Here is a 20,212-nt window from a genome sequence, read left to right on the forward strand (position 1 = left end):
GCAGCGAAGCCTCATGAGGAGGAGCTAGAGAAGCAGAAGGAAAACTTAAAGCATGTTATGCCGTGGGGCCAAGAGAAGAATGTGCTCATGGAAGTTGAAACCATCAGCTGATTGAATGCTACTGAGAGGTGAAATAAGAGAAGGGTGGAAAACTATCTGCTTAAAAAATTTTTGCTACAAGGAGGTCACTGGTCACCTTGACAAGAGCAGCTTTAGTGGAGCTATGGGCAGAAGGCAGGGTGGTGTGAGCTGAAGAGTAAATGGGAGGTAAAGAAAAACAGCAGCATGTGTAGAATACGAATCGAATACGTTTGTCTGGGATTGAGGTGAAGAGAACTTGGCGGAGGATGTGAGGATCAAGGGCTATTTTTGTAAGGTGAGAGTTGCTGGAACATATCTGTACACTGATGAGGATGATCCAGTAGAGAGGAAGTTAAAGACGCAGGAGGAGAAGGGGATAACCGAAGATGAGAGGGTACCAGTTGTAACAAGAATAAAGAAAGAAGGAGAACATGTTTGCAAACACAGTAGAGTATACATAATTAGTAAGGGGAAGATGAAGGGAAATAACACAAATCAGAGACATATAATCATCAGGTTGGCAGCAGGAGTTCATTCAATCCACCTGCTTCCAATATCCTCAGTTCTCATTCCTGAGTTTTTGAAGAGGAAAGAAGAGAAAAATGAGCTCCCCAAGTCCCAGAGGGAGAAGTCCTGGGATGAAGTGTCCCATGACTTAGGATCTAATGATCCTTTTCCCTGCTCCAGTAAACAATGTGGCTCTAGTTCATTTTAACACTTTTCTGCTAGTTAAATGTCTGTATTGTCACCTGATAACATTTGATGCTCTTGGACACCAAAGCGTGCTGCCAGCTTGTGATGCGAGTCACTCAGCTTGCACTTTCATGAACTTATTCACAAGAACTAGTTACTTTACAGTTAATTTTTGCCCTGGAGCTGATACAGCAGTATTTCCTTAAGTGCATTAGGTCTTCACGACTTACTGTTTAACAGCAGTTACGAGAAAAAATGGCATGTGTCAATCACATAGAGTGTTTGGAAGGCATATTAGAGTAAGATTTGTGATTGACTCTTACAGATCAAGGTTTCTCAACCTTGGCACTACCGGTATTTCAGCTGGATAATTCTTTGTCGTGGGGGTCCCTCCTGTGCATTGTAGGATGCTTAGCAGCGTTCTTGGACTCAACCCACTAAGTGCCAGGAGTACTCCATCCCGACTCCCACCCCTATGCCTGCCCCCCTCACCGTATGGACAACCGAAAATGTCTCCAGACTGCCAAATGTCCCCTGGAGGGTAAAATTGCCCCCAGTTGTGAATCGCTGATATAGACTGATGTCATAACATCAAAATAAAAACTGAAAAGTCAATCAAACACCTAAAATTTCTCCTGGTATCAGAATGTCTGCCTTCTGTATAGGAAGATACCTGGCTATTTGACTGAATTTTTCAGTTTTTAAATGAATCCTAGATATCTTCATTAACAAAAACATTTGAATGCATGCACTTTCTAGACGTCATCTCAGCTTGATTTTCAATTCTTGAGCTAATTGGCAGGATTTAACATGTCAGAATTTGGCTTAATTTAGAACGTTTCAGAGCTTTCTAAGTTTAAACTTGTCCCTCACTCTACATTGGCATATTTGGGCCCTTGTTTTATTCCTATGTTAATTGTCTTGGTTTGATTTGATTTGATTTTTGCTGCTTATCATAAGCTGTTTTAATCATTTTTGGAGGGTGTCAGAGGATAAATATTTATGAACACAGGCACAGTTTTTTCAATATGTGAAGACAGAGTTCTGTTTTGTGAGAACAGTTTACCTCCTTTCCCAGTGCCCAAATACTGGCTCTTCTTGCGAAATCTCAGGATGACTTTTTGTAGAATGAATTGCCTGTGTTTCAGTTTTTACTTATAAATCATTCACTATGTTGTGTTGTTACAGGAAGAGAGTCATGCTCAGTGTGAAACTATTAGAGGTGATTTGTTCTCGTACCAGCTCTATCACTTACTGGCAGATAGCTTATGCTTCTGGGTGTCAGTTTCATCACATTCGAATTCAATAAACATTTACTGAGAGGCGTGTGGTTTTGCCAAGTCAATACTTGACAATGCCTCAAAGGCTGTTTTGTGGTAGGGAGTGGCTGCTCTGTATGGCAACAACTTTTGAGGATCAAGAAGTTCGCAAACAGCTTCTCGTTTTCATAAATAACCCGGTAAGAATCAAACATGAATTGTGTTAATCCTCCTTGAATCACAGCCGTTCCTTGTAGCAAAATAAATGTATAAATTTAATCTCTCTTGTGTAAAATGTGAATTCTGTATAAACAAATATTGAACTCTAGTTAATGATATGTATGATGAAGTATTTAGGAATGAAGTGTACTGCTGTCTGCAACTTCTTTTGAAAAAAAAATGGACCAATGGATGGATAGAGTAATGGATAAATGGTAGATGTGTGAAAAAAGAAAATATAACAAATTGTTAATGGTAAAACTGAATTAGTGGTATACAGATATTCACTATACAATTCTTTCAACGTTTTTGTTTGTTGAGCATTTTTATCATGAAGTATGAAAAAAAAATTCTTCCATTATTTTAAATGCACATGTTTCAAACCTTTAGTGTTTGGGGATTTGGTGAATAAGTCATGTGTATTAGCCTTTATGATTTTGTAACTATTAATCATATGTAAACTGAAGAGATCTCAGTTATCAGCCTGCCCAAGTGGCTGCTCAGTCCCCTTGAGCATTTTAGATGCTATTCTTTGGATGTTTTCCAATTTTTGTTAATGCCTTTCTTAAGGAAGAGCAATCAAAATTACTCCAAATGGTCCAAGTCTCAGAGTTTTGTTTGAGAGTAATAGGAAGATATTTTGGGATTTGTTTCCAATCATCTCTGGCTAATGAAGAACCAGGCTAACTTGCTTTTCAAGGAATCCCCACACCGCATCAGTTAATGGCATATTCATACACTAATTATGCAAGTTAGAACCTCCGAATTTTCCTCAGCTCCCTCTTCTCCTTCACTCCCATATCTAAATTGCTCTCAAAAACTATCAATTTTGCTTTTTAAATATTCTGAAAATTCTTCCACCCTCTCCATTACCATTGGCTTATTTCACATCCATCTCTGGAGTCTTCTATTGGCCTCTGGTATTTTTTCTCTCCAATCTGTTCACCTCGTTGCCTCCAGAGTTTTCTTTTCATAATGCAAATATATTCATTCACTCCTTTACTTGACAAACTTCAATAAGAGTTAAGGATTACTGTTAATTATTTTAGATGTATTAATGACAAAGGAGTTCATAGGAGAACTTATCTTTTAGAAATACATAACAAAATATTTACAGGTGAAATGATGAAATGTCTGGATTTGCTTCAAAACACATGAGAAGAAGAGAACATGGGTGGCAACATAAATGAAGCAAGATTGGCCACTGAAAATTGTTAAAGTCAAGTAATGAATACATGGGAGGTCATTAAATTATTTTGTCTACTTTTATATATGTTGGAAATTTTCTATAATAAAAAGATATTTTTTCAACTTTAAATGGTTTTCAAAAATATCTAAATGCTTCAGAAAGGCAAGCATCACCCTTAACCATCTGGATCCACTTTATCTTTTGAGCCTTTTCTCCAATCTCTCCTCCAACATGTACCCTATGATTCATCTCTACAAAGCTACATGTTATTCCTGGAAAGGAGTCTCCAAAAGCACAGTTTTTTCTTCTTGACTACGTATCTTTTTATAACCAGTTCAAGTGTCACCAACCCTAAGGAACCTCCCCTGACTCACTCTGATACAGTCATCTCCTTTTCTCAGACTTCCACAGAACTCTGTACAAACCTGTTTTATAAAAAAAATATTTGTATGTTGTAAGATTATTGTCATAATGATTTTTTTAAAATGTTGATGTGCTTATCTAGGTGCTAATATCCTAGGGTAAGGTCTGTGCCATTACTTATGTTTGTGCAATATGCAGCACAAAGAATGTATTTAAAAATACTTGCCAAATGACTTGTATGAAAATATATTTTGGATTTTTTTTCTTTTGCTTTTGTTACCTAAGTGTAAAGTCTGGCTTCTACATAAGGAGTCCCATAAACCAGTCTGTATTTATGGAGATTTTAATAACTTTTGGTTGGGTAAAACTTCCAAATCTGAGGATTAAAACTCAAAACAATTTTTCAAATATATTAGCCTCTCTTCCACAAGCTTCACGTGAGAGAGTATTCCAAATAGTTGCAGAATTTCATGCATGACACATTTCTCAGTCATCCTTACAAGTGAAAAGATAAAGCCTCAATTCTTATGCGATAAAACCACCCTCACTGGTTCAAGTCAACCAAAGTCCCTGCAGCTTCCAAAGAGAGCTTGAAAGAAGTATTCTTTTAAAACATAGAGAATTAAAATAGAATGAGACGTGTTCCACTGGTCCTGCTTCAAAGTCTGCTTGGCCCTTTTATCTATCTGTAACCACGGCCCCAAGAAACAATTTATGGAGTGAGTATGATTGCCCATCTTGGTGCCAATATTATGTCACTTTTTGTAAAAACCAAATATAATTTAAAGCAAACTGTCACTGCTGGTTCATCAGCCAGTTCCTATAGTCATGGTCCTTTTTTACATCTGTCATCATCTAAGATACTATAGTGATTTTTGAGTGTTGCCAGAAGCTTAGCTCTGCAGGAGCACCCTGCCCGAGGTGGAGACCACCACAGTTAAGAGAACATCTCAACGATAAAAACAGGATGAGTGTGTTCTGGGTAGGGCCTAAAAGGAGACTGCAGAATGCAATCATGAGTCCACAGAGTTCTAGGATGTTTCTTTGTCCTACAGCATCCTTCTAATGGAAACGGCTATGTATTGGGCATGACATAATATCAGTTGCATGCCAAGGACAGAAGAATCTGAACTGCACAGAATGACTGCCCTTTCCACAGTTTTTAACATAAATATAGTGTGAGATGGGGTGGTTTAAGAGAAAAGGCATGCATTTTGTTTCCAGGCATACTAAGACTAGAATCCTGGCTTTATTACTCATTGGCTGTGACCTTGTGCGAGGTACCCAACCTCGGTGAAATTTAGTTTTCTCTTCTGTAAGAGCATCAGTAACATCAACAACAATGTTTACCTGTGGGTATTGTGAAAATAGACATCAGTTTCTTTCCTTACCCAGTGGCAGACCCAGTTTAAATGCCTACTTCAGAATGAAAATAGAAAGAGACAGATTCATCTTAGAATCAGAGTGACTGGGGAGAGAAAGAGATTACAGAGAAATCTTGAGCACCATCATTCAGATTGAGCACTGTCCTTGCCATAAAAAATAACAATCTCTAAAACATCCTGTCAACTCATATGATTTTGAATGGCATTCATTCCATGCATAAATGAAATACTTTCAACTTTTAAAAAGCAGAACTGAAAGTAAAGCAGAATCCAAAGTTCAGTCAAATTGAACTCATGGTATGAGTTTTCCAGGACCAAATATGGAATTATATTCAGTTCTATTTTAAAACTGCTTTAAATTCTTGAGTAGATTATGAATTCCAGAAATCTATATGAACTTGAGATTTGAGAACATTCATCTTTGATAGTCACAGGGACAGTTGTTAGAGTGTGACTGGAAAAGGACATTTGTCCTTCCCAGCTCCTTGATTCCAGGTCTAACAAGTTCTGTAAAACCAGGTTGGTTTGGAGTGTATAAATTCCTAAAAAGGAATCTCTGGGTGGTACCTTCCCCAAGTGAACTTGTGTAAAGGATTCCAAGGAAACTTAGTTCCACCCATTTTGAACTGTTGGATGAAAGGAAAAATATTACTTTCTGAAAATAAAACCGAGGAGTGACCAAACAGCTCTTTAAAAAAAATGTGGAGTCTGATTCTGTGGCTGGATGACGGCCTCTTTGCCCGAGTTCTTCTCCAGCCCATGGCCTCCCTTTTGATCAGTTCATCAATGGCTAAGGTCTCTACCACAGTACAGATGTCTTAGAGGGGAAAAGAGAAGCAACTCAAACCACTTACACACATTCAAATGCAGTTACCTGTCTGCAATTTTTGAAACAGTTAAGCAGCAGCAAAGTTTCTGGAATTAACTATGAACTTAGTTTTTCCATGTTGTTTTTCCCCATTACTACTTCTCTGTTAAAGATTATGTCTGGACACATTCAAAGACAAAACTCTGAGTACACTTACGATACTAAAGCAAGTCAGTGGCATAACGATCTATGCAAGGGTCTTGGAACGTTGTGTGGGGTGGGGACAGGTCCACCTAAACCAACGCTGAGTTAAGTGTAAAGATAGGGCAGCAGTTGGCAAATGGAGAAGCCTTCAGAAAATAAAATTACCAATCTGAGCATACAGAAACTTCAAAGATGTTGGGATATCGGCAGCGACATAAATCATGCAGATATTGAGTTGAACCCTCCATAACGTTGAGTTGAATTTGTTCTCTTGAAAGGTGCAGAAAGTTCTGACTATTACGGTAGTCACTAAGGAAAAATGCCCTTTGAGTTGATTCATCAATTAAACGTTTTTTCAGAATTTTTTAAGTTCAAAGAAGGCTAGCTTTCACATTCATACTCACAAAAAGCTACTGCAGAAAGAAACACTGTAATAACTGTTATTGTCATAAAGCTGTACACTTGCTTCTCCACCCTCCACCTCTAAGCCCTAGCTGTTACAATGTTCAGCGGCACTGTAAAATCATCAGGCGTCATGCACTGTCATTTTCATGACCTTGCCAACATACTGATAATGCTGTTATACAATGAACTGGATTGCCATAACAGAAAATCAACCAGTAGTGAAGATTCTGTTATTCCAGCAAGCTAAGACTCTCTCAGTTGTGGGTAGATAAATCTGCAGAGGGAAATGGTCACAGTGGACACTGTTCCTGGTGTTAAGAGTACTCTATTTCCCACGAGAATAAGGATACTGTAACCAGGCGGAACTTCCAAGAATGCTGATGGTTTTGTTGGATAAGGGGAGTGCACACTTGACATCAGACTGCACTTTTTTAATTTCAAAAAACAACAAGATCTCTTCTAAAAGCTGAATGTTACATCATGCCATAGTTGGTATGATTCCAACTTAACCACATTGGGTCTGCAGGGGAGGAAAATAACTACCAAGTTCCTTTAAAAATATTACCCTAAGCAAATACTATTGTGTCTGTAACTAAGCGGACCCTGTTTCCGAAGCCAAATATCCATTTGTTTGGAAATACCATCATTGACATGCATGAGACGGCATATCATAAATCAGTCATCCATTTACCTTTTGCCCATCAGAAGATAATACAAATTACAGCACTTGTGATCACAAAGGACAATTCTAAGCTATCATTCAGAGTCAGAAGACTGAGGACTTAGTTGAGCTCCGCCAGTTACCGGTTCCATTACCATGGGCAAGTCCCTCACTTTCTCTCATTCTCAGTTTCCTCCCTGTAAACAATGGTGATGCTGTCTTTCATAGGATTGTGGCAAAGTGCAAGAAAGTGCTTTATACCAGAAAATTCCCGTACAAAGGCAGGAGCTTGCCTTCTCAATACCTTAGAGGGGCTTAAAAAAAGATCACAGCACAGTGGACCTGCACATCACAGACTCAAGAGGGACTATTGTGATCATTTGAAGGAGCAAAAAGCCCAAAGACTTTCAAATCCCATAGTACAATAGGAACGTGACACTCAAACAACTCAAGGACTCCAGGAACTGTAAATGAGCAGTCTATACAGAGGGAAAGTGGGACTCAAGGGAGCTAACACTTTGCGAACAGGTTCTTTGGAACACACATAATCTGACAAAAACAAAGAAACAAAACGAGCTGCATCACAAAATTTGTCTCCTTATCCTAAAAGGTCCCAAGAAAATAATCATTTTATTTTGCTTCAAACCTGCTCTGGAGTAGTGAACTCACGTGTGGACTCTGCTGCGATTTCGAGTCCATCTCATGTGTTTCCATGTAATGCCCGCTGGACTATGCCAATTGCTATGAAAATAAACAATTCGCAGCAAGAATAGGAGGTAACTTCCAGTGGTTCTGCTGTAGCAGACTATATGGCTAACTACTCTTGAGTTAGGCTTGGTTTTAGATGCATCAGGCAGGGGAGGAGTAGATTAAAAATTCCCTTCTTACCATAAATGGCTTGATCTTCAAAATATGTAATCTTGTCATAACATTGAAAGAACACTGATAACTTTCTCAATGATATCCATGAATGGTCTACTTACTTAATTTTCCTCCTGATTAATCAAAGGACCCCTCTGCTACTTATGTATTCCTCAGTGCTCTTTCTCATCGCCAGCCCTAACTTTGACATTTAACCACACGGAGGATGATGGAGAGCCAAGTTAAATTTCTAGAAGGGTTCAAGAAATGGGTTTCTCCTAGGGCTCTGTCTCTGGCTGAAGACGCAGAAAGGCTGCAGGTTCATAGTCCACAAGTAAGATGGCCAGTCTTTCGCTTGGCAGCAAGCAGGTCGGGGAGAAGTGTACCCCCGGGCAAAAGTGGGTGCAGGCAGCCCCAGTCAGCAGAGGAAAGCACACCTCTCCTCCCTCCCCTCTCACACCCAGTACCCTGGCCTGTGACCCTTCTCTACAGCTCAGAACAAACAGACTAAAAGGAGGGAAGGATTGCATTGTTTCTATCCATTAATAACAGCAACTTACTTGGACAATCAACCTTCCAGGTTGAGCCACAATGAACAAATCTGCTAATAGTTTTATCACCACTAAGCTGGCTATTTGGGGTGGGGCATGGGTGGAGTGGCTGTGTTCCAAAGGAAAGGAGTGACAGGAAAAAGTGAGGAGAAGGTCAGAAGGGGCAGTGAAAGCAGTGTGTTTCAGGACAACAATAAAGCCCTCGACCGCTGTTCGCACCGATGTGAGGGCCATCACTGAACTACACCAGAGAGAAAAATGTGCTGCCGGTCCGCGAGTCTATGGAGCTTGGGCTCGGACTGTCACAGGGGGAAACCTCGCCCTTCCTGCCATGGGGAGCTGGAAAGGGCCATAACACACATTGTGTGTCTAATTGCACTGCGCTGAAATATTCTCATTTGCACTTCACGAGCTTTTAAATTTAAACATGTGGGATTAGCGTACGTGTTCCACTTTTAGTTTTTAATGTGTGCATGTTCTGGAGTCAGATCTGAGTGCCACTTCTGCCTGAAGCATGTATAGTTGAGCGGCTAAGGGGGTCTCCAAGCTTCAGCTTGTCTATCTATAAAACCGGAATGATAATATACAGCACCGAGACTTATTGTGAGGATTATAGGAAAATAAATACACTTGCTTAGCACATCATTTGGCATACACATTAAATGCACAATAAATATAAGTTATAATTATTAGTGTTAATATTATGATGGTAACAGTAGCAGAAGCCTTGAGCTTTCTTTTCTGGCCCTGCCACTAACTTGCATATGAGCCAGATAAATTTGCTACAATTTCTTCATCTTTGAAATGAAGACATTAAATTGCACCTTTTGTAATTCTTATCCAGATCTAAAAGTCTTTGATTCTAAGGACATACTATCTGCATCAAAAATAATTAATTTTATTATTCTGTTATTAATATTTCGGAAGTCAGGGTATTATTTGGTTTTTCAAAATAATTGGTGGGCATTCAAAAATTCAGCACTTGAATAATTCAAAGGATACTCTGACTGCCCTTTAGACTACCCTATTTTATCATGGGTGGCTCTATTAATCCAGAGACACGGTTTCACCGGAGAGTTCTTTTCCTCTATCGGCCTGTGGAAAAAGTGAAACCAGCCAGAAGTGAACACCCTAAAGAATGGCCCAGCGGGCAGCCAGCGCCCTGCAGTCAGACAGGGAAGTCACTGGCCACGTGGCCACATGCTGACCCAAGGACCTCTCACAAATGGCATAAAGAGGAACGGAGGAGTTGGAAATATATTTCTCACTGAACACTCTAGGTTTTGTGGATTCTTCTATTTCAAGGAAATGAAGGGGGAAGACATTCCAATGCCAGACTGGCCATTTTTTCAGATGGGGCATCCGAAAGGGCTTCCATCCCAGATCTCTGGCTGATGTGGTACTCAGGACCAGCTGTGTTGAGGAAACTGCGACAGAGCCAGCACATCCTGGGTCATTTTCAATCCACTCTCCACATACATCACAGGTTGGTGGTGGTGGTGGGGGGGGGCTGTGCTCCCTCTCGGCAGGGGGCAGAAATGGCAAGAAAATTATATGACCTGAGCCTACCTGACAATCCACTAGCCACCTGGGGATTGTCACAAGCAAAACAAGTGTTTAAGTAAGAATTCAAAGAAAAACAAGCCCTCTCTGCCCACCCTCCAGCCCCTCTTAACATCCAGGCGATCCAGAAAAGGGAACTTGTTTGGTTATCTCTCTGCAATGCTCTGACTAAGAGGCCAGTCACTTCCAGAGGTTTACATCACTGATTCAGGGTTCTGCCCTCTCCCTTTCCCCTTTTCTTTTCTCCTTAAGCGTTCTGTCTAGTGACTACCACGGAAGGACACAAGGAAGGACATTGTCATGGAAGGACACAAGCCCTGAACGACAGCTCCGTTCCGGTACCGTGTCTGCTTTGCTGCTCTCCCAAGGGCAAGCTCCATTCTTGCCAAATGAACCAGCAATAGAACAGGTCCTCTCAGCTATTTGGGTGCCAGGCCTCCCAGAGTTGATAATCAGCTTAAGGCAACACTTCTATAATCCAGACCATAAACAAAGAAGAAAGACTCTGAGCCTCATAAAAACATGAACTTTCCCTTATCTAAAATAAGACCAGGGGCAAGTCAAAATTTTAGCTTTAAAGTAGTCAAGGTGAATTTGCTTGTTGAAGAAAAGAGCTATAAAATATATCTTTCAATGAATTAGAAAGCGTGCCTGAAATCTAAATGTGATTTCAAACCTAAATATTATTTTATTCATTGTGTCTATTGCAGATTGTTATACACAGTTAAATGAGATAGTCTTGAAAATTGACTGGGAATGGTCAAGTCAAACATACAATAAATTCACAAGTTATTTCTCAAAACACTATTTTTCAAGTTTCAATAGTAAAACTAATTAAAATCAAATCTAGCCCTCGACTCACTTCAATAGGTTCTCTACTTTAAAACCTGAATTTTGGTTTTGAACCTAAACACCACAGACCATAAAAATCCTGGATGCCAGGGAATAAACTCGATGTTTCCTATATAGGAATCAAACAAAATACCTCATTCATCCTTAAAGTTAGAAACAACGTTGCTGAAAATAACAGATTCTAAAAAAAAAATCAGTAAAAATACAAATGGCTATTAATAACAAGTACAAATAAAATACGTCGCTTACTGCCAGAGGGAGACCAAAATCAAGATTAAAAATTGTCGGTAGCTTGCAAATACACACACACACACACATACACGCACATGAAAGTTCTCCAGTTACTTACTGGGGCGGTTTTGTCGCGGTATTCCTCACATCAGCACCCTGCCTGTCCAGCTGCCAAGTCCCGGAGCATGCCGCCAGCAGCTGTTTCCTTCAAGCTGGGGCTGTGTGTCTTAACCAGTCACATGCGCCTCCTGATAAATACTGCTGCCGTGCCAGGAGGTCAGAAACCGAAGATCATTATTCTCTTAATTTGCAAACCTTCTCATAACCCCTGAGCTGGCTCAGCCATTTCGTTAACATGCAGAGCAGTACATTCCACAATTTGTTTTCTATTAGTGACAAACCCGGAACAGCTGATAAGTCACACTGGCAGGCAGGTCACTGTAAGTGGAAAGTTAATGTGTTTGTGTGGAGGGTGGGGGTGCAGTGGGGAGGCTGGCAGTCCCTGCACTCTCTCATCTCACTCAAGTTTTCACTGGGGCTCTTGAACAGCAGGAGGAAGGAATCACAGACTGGCCAAGCAGGTGGAACTGCTCTGTGTTCCAGGTGCCACCGGAGTACTCAATCTGCCACTCCATCTTGGTTTCACTTTCTCAGCATCCCAGGCTCCAGTTTGTTGGAGAAGCCACAGGACTGAATAGACCGTTCTGGAGGCGGACTAACACTCTAAGAATGCTTCAGTTTAATTTCAAAGGTCAGGGCTGCTGTGCAAGTGATGCTCAGGGGCAAATGTGTGAGGGCTTATTGAAGAATATCAAATGCGGCTTTATGTAAAGAGCTAATGGAAATGATTTCGGGTAGCTAACAAGCAAACTTCCGCATAGCTGTCTGTTGGATTGTGTCAACATTTCAGGGCACACCAGAGCACTTGAGATTATCAACGAACGAGAGTAGAAACAGAAATTATCACAAAATTTACAAAGCATTTTACAGATGCACTGCTGCCCCCTTTGGTGTGCTAGGAAGTTGGACCAACCTGTTTCCCGTGCTGCTCACAAAGGTGGCAAACCATCCTGGATGCTTTGGTGAATTCATCTCACCTGAGCTGATTTTCCCACCCTTCCTCTTCCTCCATCTCACCAAGGAAAGCCCTTGGACTATCTGACTTTGGATAGTATTCGACCTTGGGTACCTGACTTTTTGGTATAGTAAGAGTGACACTTCTAAAATCAGTGCCCGGGCAGGGTAGAGTGGAGATATGACAGGGAGTCCGCTCATTTGGTAAAGCGAACATCCAAAAAAGAGTTTAAAATGTTAAAATGCCCCAGGGGATTTCTGAACCATAATGCGCCTGTTAAACTGTCAACCCTGATTTTTAATAAGTGAGATCTTACTCAGTTGAGGAGCCTACGTGGGCAACCTCTCATATCTGGGTTTTGTCTCATAATTATTTACAGTGTTAATCAAACCAGAAGTTTTCCTTCATGCAGAGGATAGACTGTTTTTCCAGAATAACAGAAAAAGACCAAAAAACCCTCAGTCTTGCCATTCCCTCAGGGGATTAATTTATCAACATGTGAGAACCCAAAGTGCAAATGGGAAATTTTTTTGCAAGCTTCGAAACATATCCCTTTTTAAGGGTTCAAAGTTAGTAATATAAATAAACTACAGATATCAAAAGACAATGAGCTAAAATACACGTCACCTGAGAAACATTTTTCCTCATGTGTTGATGTGACAATCATTAATCAGAAACAGAAAAGGAGGCCTATTGAAGATTTGAAATATTATTTTGATTTATTTATGCTTTGTATTTACAGTTACAGAAGCTTTTGTGACCTTATGGCATCCATCAATCACTTTATTTGCAATTGATTGTATTAATTATTCTGACGATCCATTGCATAACACATAGTTGGCGAGAGACTTCTGGAAACCCTTCACTGACCAATAGAAAAAACAGCCTTGGGAAAGTAAGCATAGAAATTCTTCTCTTGCTGTATTGGCCGAGAGGAAGGGATGAATCTTGAGTCATACCTATGAAGCCAATGACCAATGCAGACCAAGACCCCGGACTCTTCCAACTGGGTCCTGGAGTGTAACTGAAGTTTCTACAATGATACCTTCTTCCAGCCTTGCAAGGAAATGGGGAGATCCCACATCTCTGCCCCAACTACCTACAAATATCCATCATTTCCTTCCACTCAGAAAGATGTGCCCTCCTCCTGTCAGAGGCCATCCACCCCCTGGGCTGTGGGTCTCACCCTGTGACTCCCACCTGTTCAGGACCCTTTCACCAACAGTCGTGCCTTCTCTCCCTGTCTGATCACCCTCCCATTATCTAAACATGCTCACCTTGTTTTGATGTCCTAAAACAATCTTTTTTGATCCTTTGCTCCTTTAATTACTGCCCTAACTCCCTCATTCCCTTCACAACCAAGCTTCTGGAAAAACATTTCCTGTCTCCAACGTCTTGTGTCTCATTTAAGTCTCAGCCTGCATACAGTCTGCTTCTTCCCTCACTTCACTGCAACCGCTTTCCCCAAGTCACCAAAGAGCAGAGCTATTGGACGCCTTTTTTGCTTTTACCTTACTCGACCTCTCAGCTGCGTTTAACTCAACTGACCAACCATTCCTTAAAATGTTCTTCAACAGCTTCTGTAAAATTTTACTCCTACCTCCTCCTTCAGCCTCCTATGTGGACCTTTCTTCTAGCTGCCCCTCAAATGCGAAAACCCCCTCTGTTCTTCCTGTTTCCTAACGTCTCTCATCTGTCTTAATTTATTACCGAATGACTATGATGGTTTCCTAATTAGTTGCCTTGCCTCCAAAAGCCTATCTCCGCCTTCAATTTACCTTTTTTTTTTTTAACACTTGGACTTAAAGCCTCTCAGGGGGCATGTGGTATCTTAGGCATCTCTGTATTCCCAGAACCTATGACAGGGCTTGCATTTCTCTTTTGTACATTCCACTGCTGTCACGTTTCTTGCTCTATATTATAATTAGGTCTTCATGTGTCTATGTTCCATCTAAACTTCGACAACCTTGAGAAAACTTATGACTTGTTCATTTTATATCCTGCAATGCCTAATACAAAGCCTCACATGTAGGTGACACATAGCTGAAACAGTGCTGAATGAATAAACGAACGATTAAAGAGAAGGATCTTCTATCTATTCCATTAAGAAGAGATACAAAAAAAGTTTGCAAAAATTAATTTTATATTAGGCCACCAAAAAACTTTAAATAATTTTGCCCCCCAAAGAAATTATTCTGGCCACATTCTATGACCACACAGTAATAAAACCATAAATTAATTACAAAACTGTAAGTCAAAAAAGAGTTAAGCTTTGGAAACTTTTTATAGCTCTTCTTTAAAAAAAAAAATCATTAATTGGAGAAGAAATCCAAAAAGCCATTACAGAATGCTTAGAAGTTTTTAATAATGAAAATACCACATATCAAATATTGTGGGCAAGCCAAAACAGTTAATTAGAGGCCAACAGACCCAAGAAGAAGTTGAAAAACAAGAGATCAATAATCATGAAAAAATATATAAGTTATCGAGAAATTGTTTCCAAGAAAAGTTTTTTGTCCAAATTACTTACACAATCAAATTCTCTCTGAGCTTCAAGCCACAGATAATTCCCAGGCCATAAAATGTTCAAGTGGACAAAAGTAACAGCAAGCTAACATAATACTCCTGACTTAAACCGATAAAGGGCAACAAAGGAAACCACAGACTAACCTCACATACAAACATAGTTTACCCTAGACAGGTAAAAATATCTCAATGTTAAGAAATATGTTAGCATAATGATATACATAAATCAACAGAGAAAAGCTTTTGGATTAGCACAATTGGTAATCTTGAAAAAGTCTTTCGATAAAATTGAATATCAATATTTTTTAATTAATAAAATGGAGTTTGGAGAATTTTTCTCAGCATGATAAAGATTATCTATCTTAAACCAACCACAGGCTGCATACCTAATGGTGTAATGCTGGAGGTATTAACATTAAAATCAGAAACAAGAAAAGGATGCTCGTTGTCACTATCGTCATTTAGCACTCTTCTGGACATGTGAGCCATTGCAACCAGACAAGAAAAAGAAACTGAAGAAGAATTATGAGAAAGCAGGACACAAAATTTTCCAATTTGAACATGTTACAATCATTTACTTAATAGAATCAACCTAAAAAACATTTTTAAAAATTAGAAACATCAGTGAAGTGAACAGTTACAAATAAATACACAAAATTAATGGAATTTTTCATATAACAACCAAAACTGTTAGAAAACATAGTGGGAAAAAAAATTTCATTCATAATAGTAGCAACAACAACAACAAAATTTCTAGGAAATACAAAAAAGTGAAAAACTTATGTAAAGAAATTTGTGAAACTCTATTGAGAAAACATTTCAACAAATGGAGAGTTGTACAATTTTCCAGCACTGGAAGACCCAACTTTGTAAATATACCAGTTCTCTCCTATTTAATTTATATGATTAAACTTTGGTTAAAATCCCAAAGAGATTTTTTTAAAACAGGCCAAAAAAGAAAGGCCAAAGTTTGTTTAAAAGAATAAAAAACTGAGAATGGAAAAGAAAATTTTAGAAAAACAGCAAGGGGGTACTAGGTATTAAATAGGCTAAAAACATCAAGAATTAAGTTTGATACTGGTACCAAAAGAGGCAGAGCAAAGGAAGAGAACAGAAAGCCTGGAAAGATAAATACATGCACTATGTTAAAATGTTATTTTGTTAAATCTGGTATTCAAACCCAGTGGGAAAAGAATGGGTTACTCAATAATTGGTTGAATAGTTAATTATTAGAAAAAATAAAGACGCAATTATTACCTCACACCATCACTAAGGAAATGGCTAGTGGACTAAAGAGTTAAATGTGAAAAGAAAACCACACACAAACTTGAAGAGAATCATGTCATTGTTTTTATAATCTTAAAACTATTTTAACCATGATTAAATACTTTTATCATGAAAACTATTTTAATTATGATCACAAAAGCAGAAGTAATAAACAAAAAATTGTAAATATTTAAGTGGATAAAATGTAAAATTTATATATGTCAGAAATAACCCGCCATAATCAAAATTAAATCACAAATGACAAAATGTGATTAAAAAATGAAACCCATATGGTAAAGAGTTAATAGTGTTAACATATAAAGAGCATTTATAACTAACAATTGGGAAAAGGGTAATTCAAGCATTTCGTAAGAGAAGAAATATAAATGACCAGTATGCATATGAAGAAAATATTCAGCTTCCTAAAAAAGAGAACAAAGTAAATGATGATACGATAGCATTTATTATCTATAAGCTTCACAAAGATGAAAAATTGATCATTCCCAATGTTGGCAGGAGGTTTATAAAATGGCTCCTTCATACTCTGCTGGCAAGAGCATAAACTGGTACAACATGTGAGGAAGATAATTTTGCAATATGTAGCAAAAGTTTTTTAAAATAAGTATGCTCATTAATTCAGCAGTTCCTGTTCTAGAAACATATTCCAAATAAATAATATGGATTTTCGTATGTGTAAGGATGTTTCTCAAGCATTATTTATGAGCGAAAAATTAGAAACAATCTGTGTCCCAAAAAGTAGTTGAATAAATTATAACACATTCGTAAGATGTAGCACTGTACAATCATAAAATAATCTTACCGACATATATTATTAACATGAAAAAATATTCAGCATAAATTAAGTGAAAAATTCAAGTTACAAAACAGTTTATTCAGTATAATCTCATTGTTCAAAGAAAATACGTGAATATTTGTAAAAGTCTGAAACGTTACATATCAAATTTTTAACAGTGGTTATCTTTGGGACAAGGGGTCACATACAGTTGTTTTCCCTTCTTTAGGCTTATTAGCTTTTTTCTACTGTTTCCATGATAAATATGTATTATTTGCTCATTTTTAAATGAGATCTTTTATATAAGAAAAGAGATACTAGAGCTATGATCATAAAGTACTTTAATCATCTACACAAGAGGAGAAAGCCATTGACAAGAAATGTGATCAAGAAGAAAGGACCCAGAGCAGAAAGCCTGAGCATTCGTTAACTAAACCGGACGCTTCCTCTCGACTAAGTCTCGGTTCTCTGACTTACTGGTCCTGGACCCAATATTTGATAGCAAGTCACTGGAAGTGCTTGAACTACCAGGCTCAAAGGATGCAAGAAGAGGAGGGAAGCACAGTCCCGCTCGAGCACTTTGGATTCAGTTTCTCAGAGACGTCCTGATGGACCTTTGTGCCTATCTGAGGCATTTCCTTAAGTAGAAATTCCCAAATGGTATCCATCCCATGCATACACGGTCAGATAGCATAAACCTCTCCTACCAGCTGCCCCTCCTGAAGCTGCACCTCCACCTGCCATGTCCCAAACTGCAAACAAGCTGCTCCAATTTGGTGACACACCACCTGCTGGTCAATTTGAGGTACTAACACCATATGGCATCCCGACCGCACCTTCCTTTCCTTTTAAAGGGACCTTGAATGCAACATTACTCTCTTATTTCTCCAGATTGGCAAATTCTACCTGGTCATCTCTTTCTCACATACATACACTTTTTGGACCCCTTTCCTCCTTCTCTTTTTTCTTCCAACATTTGTCTAAGTACATGGGGAATTTTCTCTCCCCATCTTGTTCTTCCCCTTGCACCATGTGTGAACCAAAATAAATACCAGTCATAATCAGTTATCATAAGAGCTGTGCTAGCTACATGCCTGTAACAAACAGAAAGAAAGAAAAAATTGTGAAAGAGAGTAGAGTTCTTAATCTCTAAAGCCCTTAAACAAAGCAAATAGTTTGAAAAAGGATAGCGTTTGTGTTGAATGCGCATTGCATTTAAGGATTGACCAAAGCACATGACAAAAATCTCTGCTCTCAAAGCTGTCATCTCGCTGGGAGAAAAGTTGGAACATGCAGAAAGCCACATACAAGAAATAATAATAATTATATATGAAAACAAATAAGTATCTATTAATATTATCACATTTATATTAATAGATTATGATTAATATGTAACAAGCTAATATCTGTGCAAAATGCTCATTGAATTCTCACAGCAATGCTCTAAGGAGATGCTATTATCACCCTCGATGACCTTTCATGCCGTTATCTAGCCTGTCCACACTAGTAAGCAGCAAAGAGAAAGAGAGAGAAATATGGAGGTGAACTCAAGTCTGTCTGGCTCCAAACCCACACATTTACCCCTAGAATGATTTAATAGTCATAGAAGTTTTCACAGACTTGCACGTCCTTTCCTAATCAAACCTGCTCACCCTCAAGCACAACAGCCAAGCCAATTGTATTGTACTTTTGAGTCTAATTATTGGCATGACAATAGTAGTCTGCTACTATTATCCATTGCAAAGTGTGATAAATCAACCAGTGATACCCATTAAGTGGTTGTGGAGCAGCCTGGTAGACTGGGTGACATTTATAACATTGTTCCTGTGGCTCGTGCCTTCTATGGATTAAAAGCATTTTGAGTTCCAAATAACTGATTTATAAGCGAACATTTGGAACACAGGACATTCATAAACTAGAGATGGGCTATACACAAATAAAAAGGACAACAATGAAGGAGCACAGTCTCCCCCAGACGAGGCCTCTGCAGAAGGTGTCCCCACACCCCAGTCTCTGTGCCCCTCCCCCCTTTCTTCAGCATCCCTAGGGAAACTCTCAAATTTCTGGACAAATTAGTCCCGATTAAAAACAGACTTCCGCTTTCATTCTCTTTCTTCTTCCTGTTTTTTATCTCTTCTCTTTTCTTTTCTTCCTTTTTATAAAATATCATTTACTTTTTAAAAACACACTACACATTAGGATAGTTGCGTTTACTTAATCTAATTCATTTCACTTTACCTTTATGGCAGCATTTTTCCCTCCATCTAATCAGTTTCTTAGATTAAGCTAGATTTATAGCTGAAGCTGGATTCAGTAAAATACGAAAAGGAAAATTTAGCCTTCACGGCACAAAGCACCTTGCTTAGCATAATTACTTACATAATATCTTTTTCCCCTAATAGCTCTATTTCAAAACCCTGATTTGACCGCAACTTTCATTAATCATTGAGGATCTCGCTCTCATAAACCTCAGACTAGCGGTAAAGTTAATCTGAGTCTAAATCTAAAATGCGACTGCTGTTTCCAGAATTCTTTTAGTTCTTGAAAAGAGTTGCTGAGAGTAAAAAAAAAAAAAAATCCCCGAGACTGCCTCTGTGCATTTTTCTGATAATCCTTTAATGTGCAAAGAATAATGGAAGGGCCCTTTTCAGATTTATGATTTCCTTTCTCGTCAAGTTTCAGCATGGTTGCTATTTCAAAGCAGAAAGTAAAAAGCTGATTCAGGGATAAATGAGGCAAAGAAAATATTTAAATTTATTTTTTTCTCAAAATGTGTGATAGCTAAAGGCATGAGGTGGAGCGCAGTTTGATCTTCGTAGGAATCAATGGAAAAGCGAAGTTAGAAACTCCAAACCCTCTTATTCTCCTATGCAAACTAGAGGACCCCACTGCCGCGCTTCTCCCCATATTCCCAGGGCTGCTTCACTCTCCGTGACACTGGCCTCCTTCTGAGTCAGCTAAGCTGTCCTGGGTCCACACCACAGCCCACTGGCCTTGGCTGGAAGATGACACTCAGTGTACACTTTCTGAATGAATGAATGAATCTTTACACCATGGTTGTAATTATAAAATAGCCTTATTATTTCGATACCAAATCCTTCTGCTCAAAATTGTTCATAATTCTAAACAAGGCCAATGTTCTACTTAATCGCTTCTGCTTTTCACTTTAACTGCTATGTTATCCAAACCCAGCTAGCTGACTATAGATCCTGTTTTCCAGTCCTTAC

The 20,212-nt window shown here is 38.8% G+C and overlaps 1 protein-coding gene across 31 annotated transcripts in view; it reads right to left on the bottom strand.

Moving 5' to 3' along the window:
• Positions 1 to 20,212, bottom strand: part of RASGRP3 (RAS guanyl releasing protein 3) — a 99,077-nt gene that overhangs the window by 59,114 nt on the left and 19,751 nt on the right. For 7 of the 31 annotated variants that reach the window (XM_008531572.2, XM_070574098.1, XM_070574112.1 and 4 more), the window contains exon 2: positions 11,444 to 11,586. The exons of 9 other annotated variants lie outside the window; for them this stretch is intronic. The gene's annotated coding sequence lies outside the window, so the exon portion shown is untranslated. Of the gene's footprint in view, positions 1 to 3,125; positions 3,264 to 9,681; positions 12,533 to 20,212 lie in introns of those variants that run through there. 15 more of the 31 variants (XM_070574089.1, XM_070574113.1, XM_070574090.1 and 12 more) reach the window with 7 other exon arrangements.

This window comes from Equus przewalskii, chromosome 14 (assembly GCF_037783145.1).
Source record: "Equus przewalskii isolate Varuska chromosome 14, EquPr2, whole genome shotgun sequence".
In the NCBI taxonomy this organism is placed as follows: domain Eukaryota; kingdom Metazoa; phylum Chordata; class Mammalia; order Perissodactyla; family Equidae; genus Equus; species Equus przewalskii.